This window comes from Penaeus monodon, chromosome 36 (assembly GCF_015228065.2).
Source record: "Penaeus monodon isolate SGIC_2016 chromosome 36, NSTDA_Pmon_1, whole genome shotgun sequence".
Classification (NCBI taxonomy): Eukaryota; Metazoa; Arthropoda; class Malacostraca; order Decapoda; family Penaeidae; genus Penaeus; species Penaeus monodon.
Window position 1 is genome coordinate 31,835,940 of NC_051421.1, and position 15,000 is coordinate 31,850,939.

Below are 15,000 nucleotides of genomic sequence, written 5' to 3' on the forward strand. Positions count from 1 at the left end.
CGCAAAAACATCAGAGTCTGGTTTAATCTTAAAACTGGATTCTTTTTATGGGTGCGAAGACCCCCTTTGTTTTAAAAGAAAATGGTGTAAAAGCTACGAAATTGGTCAATGCCCACTGAACCACTTAGGAAGAACGGGTAGCTGGGATTTGCCAGGACGACACGCTACCGTCTTTCGTATTTTTTGGTGTATTTCATACTTCGCTCTTTGGCCATCTTACTGCTATGGGGACGATTCGCGACCTGTGAGCTAGTGTTGAAAGATGAAGATATTGGTTCGTTGGTAGAAAAACCCATAATGCAAAACTGATTTTTTGAAAAGAGACAACTTTTGGGAAATCCCCCGATTCCATCTTCAGACCGGGAGCGGAAATCCGGGGGATTTTAAAATCGTAGTCCATTTTCAATAAATCTAGTTTTTCCCTGGGGTTTTTCTCATAGTTCAACAGGAAGATTTTTTACCTTTCATTGGTTTGTATTATGCACGACCCACTTTCCTCGAGTACGCAAAAACTAATGTTGTAAATTACACCAAACTAAAATTCACAATACAAACAGTGGCGTTTTTATATCTCATAATTTTAGTGCTTTCCTAAACCCACAGCCTTTAGATTTTTTTTGGCCTAATTAAATTTTTGGATTCAAAAAATTTTGAAATATGTACGTAAAAAGGCAACACGAATTTATAACGAGAACTCTCAGATAATTTGTTGAAGCATCAAGTTTCTCGTAAAAACATACTGAACGGTTCTTTTTATCCACGTCATTATCGGTCGCAAGTTCGTTGTAAAGAGATTTGATATTACATATAACAACGAAACGTGGGGATTTTGAAGGGAAACTAGTGATTTTCATTTACAACATATGTGATTTTTGTTCTGAGCTACTGTAGAATACTTATAAGTCTTGTGCAATCAGTAAAACGTTTGTATCTCGTATTTCTCAGAGAGACTGCATGAGCCCTGGTTGCATAAACCTCCTTAGGTCACCGTTAGTTCCTGCAAACACCCAGAGGCTTTTTCTGTATCTGATCCTTCAAAAATGCCTGTAATGTCATGTTACTTTGCAAGTAGCCTGCCAAGGTTCGTTTTGTCTTGCGTAAATTATGCACGTTAAATTGCCGGGTTCAAGGTTAGAAATCCGTTTTTCAACTAAAAATGGTAAAATGATAATGATAATCACGGGGGGTTAAAAAAGTTAATAGTTATGATCTTTACGATCAAGATGATAACCCGAGGGAAACAAAAAAGTTTAAAACTTTTTAATTATTCAAGGTCACAACAATGTCCTCTATGAAGGAAAAAAAGATGACATATTCGAAAAACATTGTTCTGTAATCTTGCTGATGCATGTAATTCTGTGGAAAGCTTAATCTCGAAATGACTTTTTATATATATTTTTTATTATTATTTTCTTTTTTCTTTTTTTTTTTTACAAATCTTTACCACGAACTCTGTTATCTTACACTAGGTTTTTCCTTCTCAGGGGATTATACCAAGAGACCAGACTTACCAGATTAACAAGAAAAGAGAAACCCGACCTCATGGCGTATGATCGCAGCCACAACGACAAGGGTCCAATTAACCCTTACCAAATACCCAACCCAAGTCCCCCTCAATAGTGCCCAAAAAGGGTTATAGGGGGCGAGCATATGAAACAACTAACTAGGCGCAGAACCCCCGAGGGTTGTGAGGAGGGCCATTTTTCACATTTGCGGTGTGCTGCGTGTGTACAGGTTTCTCATTGGGGATGAGTTTTCGTTATGCTTTGGGAATAATACCTGGCTTACTAGACATATCAGATGCCACCTGGCAGAGGGTAACCAAGACCCCAGATATGTAATTTCCTACTGTCGATTCCAACATAGGGTTATAAAAGACCCCATGCTTGCTAAGAACAAATGTTATGAAGAAGAAGCACGCATTCCACATCAGCTTGTATTATCAACCGTAACAACAGCGGAAGCAGCTAAACCGACACAAAAAGAAAAAGAAAAAGTGTCCCTAGGATTATACTGTTATGCCACTCAGAAATAGACTGACCCGACACTGCCCTCCCATTCCAGCCTGACAAACAACACCAGGGGGCGAGTGGCGACCAAAGCAAAAGGATTATCTTCCCCCTGCGCTTCGGGGGAACAAAACAACCCCGAGACAGAATACCACAAAATCTCGAGGCCTCCCCCAGCCATAAAACCGGGGAGATAAGGGAGAAGGAAATCAAGACAAGAAAGCCGGAACACGAAGAAGAAGAAGAGGAAAAAGAAGAAGAAAAAAACGCAATGTAAGAGAAATGAGAGCAATAACTGCGTCAGATTAAAACAGAATTGAAACACTAATCAAGACAATAATCCTCGTAAATAAGAAGTGGAATTGTAATTCAGGACATGAAAAAGCCTGAGGACTTAGGAAACTTGAGCACAGACAATGAGAATGTGTAATCTCTTGGAAGAAAACACAGGGCAATTACTCATGACTTTGCTGACGTAGTTAGATGACTACTGAGGGATCCGCCCGTATAGAGATGGATGGAGAAATAGAAAGATATATATATATATATATATGCATACATACCTTCCTACACTTAGACACACACACACACACACACACACACACACACACACACCACACACACACACACACACACACACACACACACACACACACACACACACACATCTATATATCTCTATTTATTAGTGTGTGTGTGTCGCAGCGGTAAAAAGGACTTAAATGTATGTATGTTTTGCTATTTATGCGTGTGTGTGTGTGTGTGTGTGTGTGTGTGTGTGTGTGTGTGTGTGTGTGTGTGTGTGTGTGTGTGTGTGTGTGTGTGTGTGTGTGTGTTTGTGTTTGTGTGTTTTCAAATAAAGCTACAAGACATCATGCAATAATTTTTTTTTTTAACGTCTGAAGATTTTCCCACAAATAACAAATATCGTTTTACGCCACAAACAAATATTTTGCTTTCATGACAATGCATGTAAAGAATATCCATACAGACCTACATGCACACATAGACAATAACAACCACAACACCCAACTAAAATGCACTTAAACCTATCCTTTTAAGACATGCAGTGAATGTATACCCATGCATGTATGTGCGTGCAGAAGGACACGCACACACCTCCAACGAGCACACATATCAACGGGTCTGCAATTATGCTTTTGACGAAAGAGAAGCTGTATCAGGACATTTGTACATATCATTAGTTCTTAGAGTTAAATCAGAAGAGAAGCAAGCGGAAAATCTACTCTCATTTGCAAAATCTACTCCCACTTACAAAATCCACTGCCGCTCACAAAAACTACTGCCATTTACGAAATCCACTCCCTTTTACAAAATCTACTGCCATGTACAAAATCTACTGCCTTACAGAATCCACTCCCACTTAGGGTATCTACTACAACTTACAACATCCACTCCCACTTTCAAGATCTACTCCCACTTAGGGTATCTACTGCAACTTACAACATCCACTCCCACTTTCAAAATCTACTCCCACTTACAAAAAACGCAAGAAACTATTTTGCGAATTTACCCTGTTCCTTTGTTCAATGTTTTATAGTCTTAAACCGCACCATTGTGGCATTAAAGACTAATCATTATTTTTCTTAAACAGTTTTTAGTTCAGATTTTGGTGTTTCTATCTATGTTGATTCTACCTCGTGTCCTTCTGTCCAATATTGGTTTATATACTGATACATATATCTCTCTAAGACAGCCTTGCCACATAAAATTGCATGTCTATGTGTTTATTCCATTACTAACTGTATTGAGAATATCACATCTGTAGCACGAGTTTATGTTCGAAGTTGCGGAGAATTTCGCTCACCTTATCGGAGCAATAAGGTTTATCGACTTCTGAACTTCCGAAGATAAAAAACGAGTTATTGTTGGCTCAACTACTTTCGTCAGAGGAGCCAAGGCGAAGTTTCGAAAAGGTAAGACTGCTCTGAATCACCTTTGACCAGCTTTACACATTCTCGTTTGTATGATAATAACAAGAACAGACGCAGGAGTGTTGTTTATCTATATGTCTGGTTGTAAATGTATACACGAGGTTACACTTGTATGTCATGTTAATGTCTCCACTGCATTACATATATATTTGGACGTGTAAATCGATATGCATTATTTTTCAGAAAATAACCCCGTATCTTTTGTAAAAGCTGGAGAGAGGTATATACCCATTACTAATTAGATTTAAATTCCCTTGTGCACGAATTCCTTACTAATCATTATGCCTCTTACTTTATTCCCAGTGTATCCTCTTACCCGGATATTCATCGGCTTATTCTATAAACTATCAACCTCTCCTCGGTAGATACAGGAATTACTTAGAATAGTCTTATTAAGCCTCGCATGCCATAGCAGGGCGTAGCGATTACATAATCGATTGCATAAATATTTACCACCGGGATAAGCAGAATAGAGGAAGAAATAGTCACTCGAACGTTATTAAATACTTTGGATCTCTCTCTCTCTCTCTCTCTCTCTCTCTCTCTCTCTCTTTCTCTCCATCTCTCTCTCTCCTCTCTCTCTCTTTCTCTTTCTCTTTCTCTCTCTCTCTCTCTCTCTCTCTCTCTCTCTCTCCCTCTCTCTCTCCTTCTCTCTGGCTGTCCGTATATCTACTATCGATTTTTTTTCTGCATTCTAAGAACATATATATATTACTAGTTAAATTTATAAACAATGGTTTCTAAATAATATAATTTACAGTACCTATAAAAAAAACTTAAATCTGATAAAAAAAATTATGGATATATATATACTTTTTTTAACAGAAACAAGCTTGTGGGGGAAAAGGCGTTTCTCTATAGCTATTATTATCTAGTAAAGTAGTGTTTGTAGCTAAAGGAGAATTATCATATATATCGAGTCCACTGCTTACTAAGGGAAATGTTCGTAAAAGAGGAGCTCTACACACACTGACAGGAAGTAATTTGCATACTGCTACTACAAGTCTGCATTTCTCTTTGAGGACAGTGTCCACGCAGGAATCAACGAAGAGGGGCCAGAGAGCCGGGGTTTTGAAACACAGAGATGTCATGTTCCCGTAGGCTGTGAGGGGAGACTTATTAAAACACGTTCTCGTTCTTAAAAGGTGTGAACGCTTGCAGAATTGGGAATATCACGATTGAGGGGACGTTATTAATTGTGATGGGATGAGATAGAGACGAGAAGCAGAAGAAAGAGGGTTTTGCAATGCGATTAAGTGGTGTGGTTTGTCAGCTTCAGGTTGTGTTGATTGCCTGAGTACGAGGGGCGTAGGTAGGGTAGAAGTTGCTAGGAAAAAAGGAAGTTTATAAGGGACAGTACAATATATTTGGTATTTTTGTTTGCGTACACTATAAATTTAACTTATATACATTGGAACAAACAAGAGAAAAACAGAAAATCAAACAAAATAAAGTTAAGAAAAAGAAAAATGAAATAAATTTAGATACAGATATATCAGTAGTGCAACAATAATAATATCAATGTATATAGAAAAATAAAAAAGACGAAAAAAATCAAGAATACATTGGAATATGTATCCACAGAAGTGATATGAAATCCAACTTGCACATAAAAGCACACACAGGCAGGCGTCAATTCTGTTTGATACATGTCCACGTCATACGCCCACACACACACTGACAAATGTTCTCGCCTCTAGCCACTTGCAGTACGCTCATTCAGAAGAACCAACATTCACATACAGTCACTGAATGTGCGTTCGAAAATGAGTAAGCATTCGTAAGGAAATGAAGACATACAAAAACTCCAACATATATGAATAACATGTGTCTTCCATTTATACATTCCCACGTCACACCAAATGCATTAGACATTAACATTTTGAAACAGACATTGATCAATGTTTCTTCGGTGCTTCGCTCTCGCTTTCCATACGCACCGACGTAGCTATTGCTCGGTTGTTACGTTGTTTTATATGATCCATATTCGCTTTTATATATAGCATTGAGTACACTTATGAAATTAACTGGTTTAGTCTCACAGCCAGGAGAATTTTTTTCTTATTTCTCTTATCTCTCATTCTCCCTTTTTGTCGATTTATATCGCTATATTCCCTCCCTCTCTCTTTTTCTGTCTCTTTGACTCTCACTCTCTCTCTTCCTTTGAGTCTGCCTTCGTACTTTTGGAAAATTGTGTTCCACTGCTCGACCGCCATCAAAGAATAATTCTTTATTATCCGGCTTAATGTTTCATGAAAAAAAATATATAATTCAAATACTAAGAGTAATTTTCACGGTATCACGAGCCTCGAGATTCAACCAAGATGGAGGCTAATGGAAATCGACCTTTCTCGTATTTCATATTGTTAACTCTTCTGTCGAGCATGTAACTGACAGTTGCCGAATATTTATGGTATCATAAATACTTTATGATATGATATGTACTTTATCTGCACTGTTGTACGTTTAGAAGCTACAGATAATCAGTCATACTTTTGCTCGAAGACAGAAAGAAAGACGTGGCATTTATTATTGCGAAAGATACTTTGATAAATATGGGTTTATATATGTATAAACGTGGATAAATACATATGTGCATACATACATAATTATTACATTCATGTATATATATATATATATATATATATATATATATATATATATATATATATATATATATATATATATATATATATATAATGTATATCGAGAGGAGGGAAGGCCTTTGTTGCATCATTGGTGGAGCCTAGTTTATTTTTTATATCAAATTTTACACCATACAATCTCTGAAATATAACTCAGACTTTTTGAAAGATAAACACAGGCTTTGCATCGAATATATGTAGTTACTCCGGCTGCCAAACCTTGAGGATACATATGTATCATAATCAGAGCAAAGTAAGATACTCCCAGAAGTTATTAAGTCCCCTATGTGTACTGGCTGAAGGCTCAGGTTCAGTTGATTTCCCGGCCGATGTACAAGAAGATTGAACATTGAAAAGATTGAAAATGTTTGGATTGGTTCCCAGGATACATGAGGCGGATATATGGCTTGACAACGGAGCTGGACATTCCGATAACCGACGCTTTCCTTTCCTGGACCATAAGTTCTAGAGGGAGTTGTAATATCGATGATTGTAGATCTTAAGCCCCCGCCCTCTTATAGATAGGGGCCTCGTATAGTTTTAATGTTAGAGGGATAGAAATGGTAGTTTGAATCCATGTCATGTGGCGTCGGGAGGTGAAATCAAATAATACCAATGAGGTATCTATCTATCTATCACTATCTATATATAAATATATATATATATATATATATATATATATATATATATATATATATATATATATATTATGTATTAGTATATAATATTATGTGTGTGTGTGTGTGTGTGTGTGTGTGTGTGTGTGTGTGTGTGTGTGTGTGTGTGTGCGTGTGTGCGCGCACTTTTGTATGTGTGTATATAAATGTGTATGTATGTTCATATATATGTATATATGTTTAAATGTATATGTGAATGGATATATAAACACACACACACACACACACACACACACACACACACACACACACACACACACACACACACACACACACACACACACACACACACACACACACACACACACACACACACACACACACACACACACACACATGCTTTTTAACGAGTGTTTTATATCCGTGTATATACTCTAACCGTCCGTCTGAGCACCAGGGATTGCTCTGTCCGTTATCATGGACTAAAAGTAAAAATTAAAAAGTATGAATGAAAAAGTATATCGTTGCAATACAAGAGATGTATTTAACCGGTTTCGATATATATTCGAAACCGGTTAAGTACATATCTTGCATTGTGAAGATTCTCGTTCATACCTTTACTATATTTGTTGCAATGAATACGGTTCAACAGCAACAATGAACAAGAACAATCAAGAGTGTACTTTATGGGGTTAATGTAACATGAAAAAGTGATATTCCAGCATGAATATTAATATGCAAGAATTGTAACTGTTTGAGAAGCTAATCTTTTTGTCTTGTTTTTCATTCAAAATGTTTATATTTATTTATTTTTCATTATCATTTATTATCATTTATCATTATTTATTATTATTATTATTATTATTATTATTATTATTATTATTATTATTATTATTATTATTATTATTATTATATTATTATTATATATTTTTTGTCAATTTGCATATTCCACCTGTACTTGTTATTCAGTCACACCTATTCAGTTATTTATTAATATTTACTGGTCTTTCTCTCTCACTTTTTATTATTTACTTTCTTCGTATCTGTCTATCTATCTCTTTATCTGCGTTTCTTTAGGTTTACATTACGTACATTTTCAAAGAGATGTGTTAAAAAAAAGCATCTTAAATACGCAATGACTAACATCCTAAGATTACACTAGACATTACTTTTCTTTACTTTAGCGTATATTTGATTGATTCGTATGCATAAATGAATATCCAATTTATGTGTCATGACAAAAAAAGTCCAAATAATATATAAAACTCATTCATGAATAGCTAGAATCATAAAAATCACAAGTATAAGAAACGACAGAATTCACCATAAAACAAGCTGACACAAACCCACAAGAACCACCTTCAGTATTCGGGAAAATCGTCAGAAATTGATGACACTTAAATTTCTGCTAATATCGGAAACCACAATTGGAAAACGTTCTAGATATGTGTACAGCTTGAAAGTTTAATTCACCTTCTAACAAAGTTGTTTTTTATTATCTTTAATCTTTAATATGACCTTTTCGTATAAACATTACTTTGTATAATGCTTTAAAACCTCGAAAATATATGGTCACCTCTCCGTGAAGAGACTGACATTTAGCTCAATTCATCAGCTAGCATGGACTTAAGTAAATGATATAACCATGACACTATCTGCATGGTTATGTACAGAGACCATATGTCAGCCCTGCGTCACCAAGACATATGTATAATAAGTCTTTGTGACTACTGTGTGATTAGTAGCAACATGAGAGATAGCTTTTATAGTAGGTACAAGTGTTACTGGAAATGGGATGTGTGTGGGTACCTGAGAGAGAAAGAGATGGGGGGAGGGAAGGGAGAAAGAAAGAAAGAAAGAGAGAGATAGATAGATAGATAGATAGATAGATAGATAGAGAGAGAGAGAGAGAGAGAGAGAGAGAGAGAGAGAGAGAGAGAGAGAGAGAGGAGAGAGGGGGGGGCAGAGATAGAGATAGAGATAGAGATAGAGATAGATAGATAGAAAGAAAGATAGATAGATAGATAGATAGATAGATAGATAGATAGAGAGAGAGAGAGAGAGAGAGAGAGAAAGAGAAAGAAAGAGACTTGGTAAGTGGTCGCAGTCCTATATTGTGCCTTGCCGTGAAGTAGAGCTGGACTGATATACTTATATAATCTTATGTACAGTTCTACGTACGTGTACTCTCGTGTTTCAGTTGCATAAACAAAAAAAAAAAAAAAACAGAATTAAGAAAGAAAGCAGTGAATATTACATATGGATCATGGAATAACGAAAAGGAAGATAGAAACAGAAAAAAAGAAAATATAATTCTGAAAATAATTAGAAAATACATAGAACGTCTCCTATATCATGATTAAAAAAGAACAAAAAAACTTTTCCCCAGAAAACACATGCGGTAAAACATCCTTAAAAATGATTCCAAGCAAAACATGTACAGTAACTAGCTCAGCCATCAAAGCAATTGCCAGACCAAACAGGTTTAAGTATTCTGTGTGTGTTTTATCTGAAAGCGATGCCGTACAAATACAACAAAGGTGGTGCTTGGAATGCCACCATCAGTGCATCAGCGTCAGTGCCCTCTGCCAGCGCCCATCCCTCTTTGTGTGGAAGTGAGTTAATCCTCTGCGTTAAAGACACATACAGTATGTATACAATAATGATTGCAATTATGTCTCTGCACGTGTTAGGACGTACATACACTTACAACAGCAAAGAACAGGGGCTTCATGAATATCCTTCCGCGAATGTGTGTGTGTGTATATGTGTGAGTGCGTGTATGTGTGTGTGCGTGTGCGTGTGTATGTGTGTGTGTGTGTGTGTGTGTGTGTGTGTGTGTGTGTGTGTGTGTGTGTGTGTGTGTGTGTGTGTGTGTGTGTGTGTGTGTGTGTGTGTGTGTGTGTGTGTGTGTGTGTGTGTGTGTGTGTGAATGTGAAATATCCGTATAAGCTTCCAACATGTACATACATCAGCGTGGGCTTCTCTTTCATGCATGCATGTCAATTGCTCATGACACGCTGTTCCTCGACAGCCATGAATATTTTAAAAGTTCATAATCTTGAAGAAGAAGCGAGGCAGATCAGTTTGGCTATAAAGGGGGGGGGGGGTATGCTTTCCAACCTCTGAAAATAATGCGACTTTTTCTTGTCGTTATTTCGAAGGAGGGACAAGATATTCCCTTGAGGTTACATACATTTCTTTATATATCTGTCTATTCATTTTAACAGCACTAATTCAGCAACTCTTTATATCAATGTCGACGTGAGTCTGGTCATGTCGTTAAGTCATGTCTTTAAGTAGTACATTCTCTTAATATGGTTTATGATTGAATACCGTATTGCTCTGTAATGCGACAAAACCGTGATTATTTCCCATAAAACATAATTTGTATCCGAATGAATCTTTAATTTTCTTAGTTTCACGCTCAGAAGTTGGTAAATCATATTTTCTTATTCTATGACATGATCATTCTCTTATTTACAGGTTAGTATGTGCAACAATGTGCAACTGTGCAACGTACTGTAGCGGTTTCTCGTGAGAATAGGTATTTGTAGAAGGAAAGAGCGTTTTGTCTACTTTTTTTCTTGCAATATATTATAGGGTAAAGGGTACACTTTTGATTGGCTGTTCTACGCTCTTTCTTCTCTCTCTCCCCTCTCCCTCCTTTGTTCATTTTTATTCTGACTTTTGTTTTCACTAGCTACTGAAAAGAAAGACAGAAAGAAAAAAAACGGCTTTTTTGTGTTGCGTCTTCATTCTCCCTCTCCTACATCCATTTTTTAAAAAAGTATCTTATAAATAACTGAGCTCTTTTCGTACAAATCTGTAACTAATTAGTTGCTATAAAAGGAGCAAGTGATAAGACAAAAACACACATACACACGCACATACACACAGGCACACACACGCACACACACACACGCACACGCACACGCGCACACACACACACACACAAATCCATAACACACAGATGTTCTATCGTCTCTGGTTCACAGGTACAGTAGGGATGTAAAGGAACAGGTGATACGTAACCTTCTACACAAATACTATGATAGTTACTACATGATCTACAAGGATTTCAGATTTCCACATCAGACTGGTGATTTTTTAAAAATTATTATAGTATTCCAATTAGAAGAAATGCTTGTTTAACGACACTTATGGGCCAGCGATTGAATTTATGGCTCTCCAGTTGTACAACTAAAGCCCCCATTCCAGGCCTAAGTTTGAAAGTAGATGTCACAGGGTAAAACAATCCACACTGCTGTTAACATCTTTTGGTTTAGTTTCACTCTTAAACAAAGTCTCTTCATCTCTTTCTGTCCTAGGAAGAATTTCTACTAGAACGGAAAATTCAACCTGTAACATTAAAAAGGGATTCTATAAGGCTCCATTTGAAGCAAAAACTTCAGAACGGACACACATGCAGACAGCTGATTGTTGATTGGATTGTGCTCTTTACCTACCATGGATGCATGTGTGTTCTTAGACTTTTTAGTAAACGCCTGTACTGCTGAACTTTAGGACAATCATCTAATACCATTTGGGGACAAATGACAATAGGTAATTGCACCCAACAATTTATCTTGATAAGATAATCTCACAAATGTGACAATCGCATACATTTCGCTGCAGACATTTTCTAGCATTAACATTACACAAAAAATCTCCCATCAGCTTGTATGGATTGGCTACAGTGTCTACATAAAGATATAACAATGAGGTAACTAAAGGCATTAACTTTAGTTTTGAATAACCTAATACATATGGCAGACTGAGGGGCAATTAAATAGCTGGGAAGGGGTGGGGGATGGGGGGGAAGCTGTGCTGAGGGTAACAGGGAATAGCCAGTGAAGTTATGTGTATGGAAATCTTTACTGACGAATAAGTTACTTTTTTCTATGACTGCAAAATATTTCAGGCCATACAAGTACGAACACACAAAAATTGAGAAACAAATAATTTTAAAGAAATACTAAATATTTGTCTGACAAATTGACTTCCAATGTCTAAATGTGTGAACCTCCGAGCAAAAGAAATCTTTTATAAACGAACAGATACCTTTTTTCACTATGACTAATAATCATCGAACTCTGATTGAATATTCTCTCTCGTTACCAGGTGTGTCTGTGTTCGTAATTGTGTACATATGAGTGTGCGCGGTATATAACCAAGAAAATGAAATTTATTCGGATACAAATAACATAAAAAAATTATAACTTCATTCGTTTTTATTAACATTATACACCAACTCCTCGTTACTTATTTCATAATATATCACGACAGCTACTGGACTTTCATACACCATTCCCCGCTACACTAAATCAGCCTCGGACGCAACCATCCTCCTCAGCTACCCACATGCATCCACGTGGTAAATCTACAATCATAACAGCTTTACTGATGACTCCCATGCGTTTTGAAACACGCCAAAGGACAAGCAGACAGCTTTAGGACCCCCTAATGCTCGCTGAACCCCGATGAGCCTCGATGAAAACGGCGGTCAGGTCAATGGTCAGCGCGGAGTGAGTGAGGCTCCGGCACTGACAGGCAATAAACGTCAGCCTTTGTGTTTTCCCCCTAGGATTCGTCCCTTGATACATTTTCTACAGCTACAGCAGACAGAGGTTAAGTACACAGTGAGGTAAATTCGTTTTAGAGTAAATTCGTGGAGTGTATTTTTTTTATAGATCGTAGAAAAGGGATTTTACCCTAAGTATATTTCTGATAACTCCCTGTGCAACAAAGAATGGCATGTTCAGTTTGAATTACAAGTTATTCATATATGTTAATATTCTTTGGCTATTAATGAAGTGCGTAATGAGAATTACTCTTACTAAACTTCAGAGATCATCCTATGTCCTGTGTCTAAAGATCTACTCTGGCCATCTACGTAAGTAACACTGAAAATTAGATTTAACTGGAAATATTATTTGCTTGTTGGTGAAACTATTGTTATCATTACCCAATATTATTTAATTTATTTAGCATTCAACACACGACCTGCACTATGAAGGTGAACGCGCTGAATATTAATGGGAAGATATTACCCCCAGTTAGAATAACGCAGTGATGGAAATAACATTGCACAGGAGACTTGGAGTGTTTTCTTGTTAACGTGGATTTGCAGGTCTCTCTCTCGTCGGAATTCCACATGCTGTTGTCAGCGATCAGCGGCCCATGTACGGGAAATATACTCTGTGAACATATAATTACTAATTCTTCTATCTATTCTTATTTTATCATTTGTATCATTATGTTATTGCTAGCAAGACCAGACCACTGTGATTCTTTGGCCGATTACATGGATGGGTACATGCATGCATGCATACATACATACATACATGCATACATACACACATACATACATACATACATACATACATACATACATACATACATACATACATACATACATACATACATACATACATACATACATATACATACATATATTTACATAACAATAGCAGTTGATGCTGCAGATACGTTTAAATAATCAATATTTGTCTCTGACAGGTTCGAATCAAGGATGTCACTGCTTCCGGATTATGTATGTGTATTTCCTCTGCCTGTGATAATCCTGCTCTCTTTCAATCTTCTTTCCTTCCTTCCTGTTTCTCTTTCTCTCCTCGATCCTTTTCTCCCTCTCCCTTTTTCTCTTTTCGGTGGACGAATTCCATCACTGAAAGCGATAATGCACATGCAACAAAAGCATTAGCAAGTGTTGTTGCAAAGAATGCACTTTGATAAGCTCAACAAGTGTTCCATTGTTCTACTGGTACCAGAGACTAATTTCCTATTACGCGTTTGGGAGACTAATACATTGGCTGAAAAGGAAAGAGAATATGAAAGGGGAATTTTTGTATTCAAACTGAAAGCTCAAAGAAAATTAGTTTTCTTAAAGACTTTTTTTTTCTTTTTCTTTTTTTTTTTTGTGTTTCTATATTCCATATATTAACTGTTTATTTATTTAGCTATTATTTTTTTCTTTTTTTCATTTACAGTACTTGGTCGAAGGTCCCGATACTCGCCTAGACAGAGATTCTCGTACTTGCGTTTGTGAATATTTCAATTCCTCGCGTATGTTCGCAGCCTTGGGTAAATATTTCTCTTTTTTCGTCTGTTTACTCTCTTTGTATATCCATTATTGAAGCTTCGCGGGAAATGATTGAAGAGAAGACAGTTGTATAAATATATAAACAGTAAGCACGACAAAGGAGGTCCAGGAAGGGAAGAACTGATCGATGTTAAGGTACAAATTTCTGCGATAATTTTTCGTATTATTTAGTAGAGAGAGAGAGAGAGAGAGAGAGAGAGAGAGAGAGAGAGAGAGAGAGAGAGAGAGAGAGAGAGAGAGAGAGAGAGAGAGAGAGAGAGAAGAGAAAGAGAGAGAAAAAAGTACACCATAAAACTAACATAACAAAAAATGAACAAACCAATAACATAATAAAACACAACAACAAAAACAAACAAACTAAAAAGAGTAAAGAAAACGAAGCACAAAGAAAAACTCCTTTAACACGTATTTGCAAGCCGCAAGTCCTCAGTCTGAAGCCACAAGTACAGTGCGGACCAATCACAAGTTAATTGGAAACTCACAACTCGGTCTCAACCCCAGCTCGGGACGTCGAGAGAAGGGAACGAAATTGCATCGCGCAACGAAAGCACGTTTAATCACTTTCTATTTCGGATGCACAGTAAAGATGCAAATTGCAGATACCGATTTAGTCGTGTAAAGAAGTTAATTTATATTTATATACACTATTGT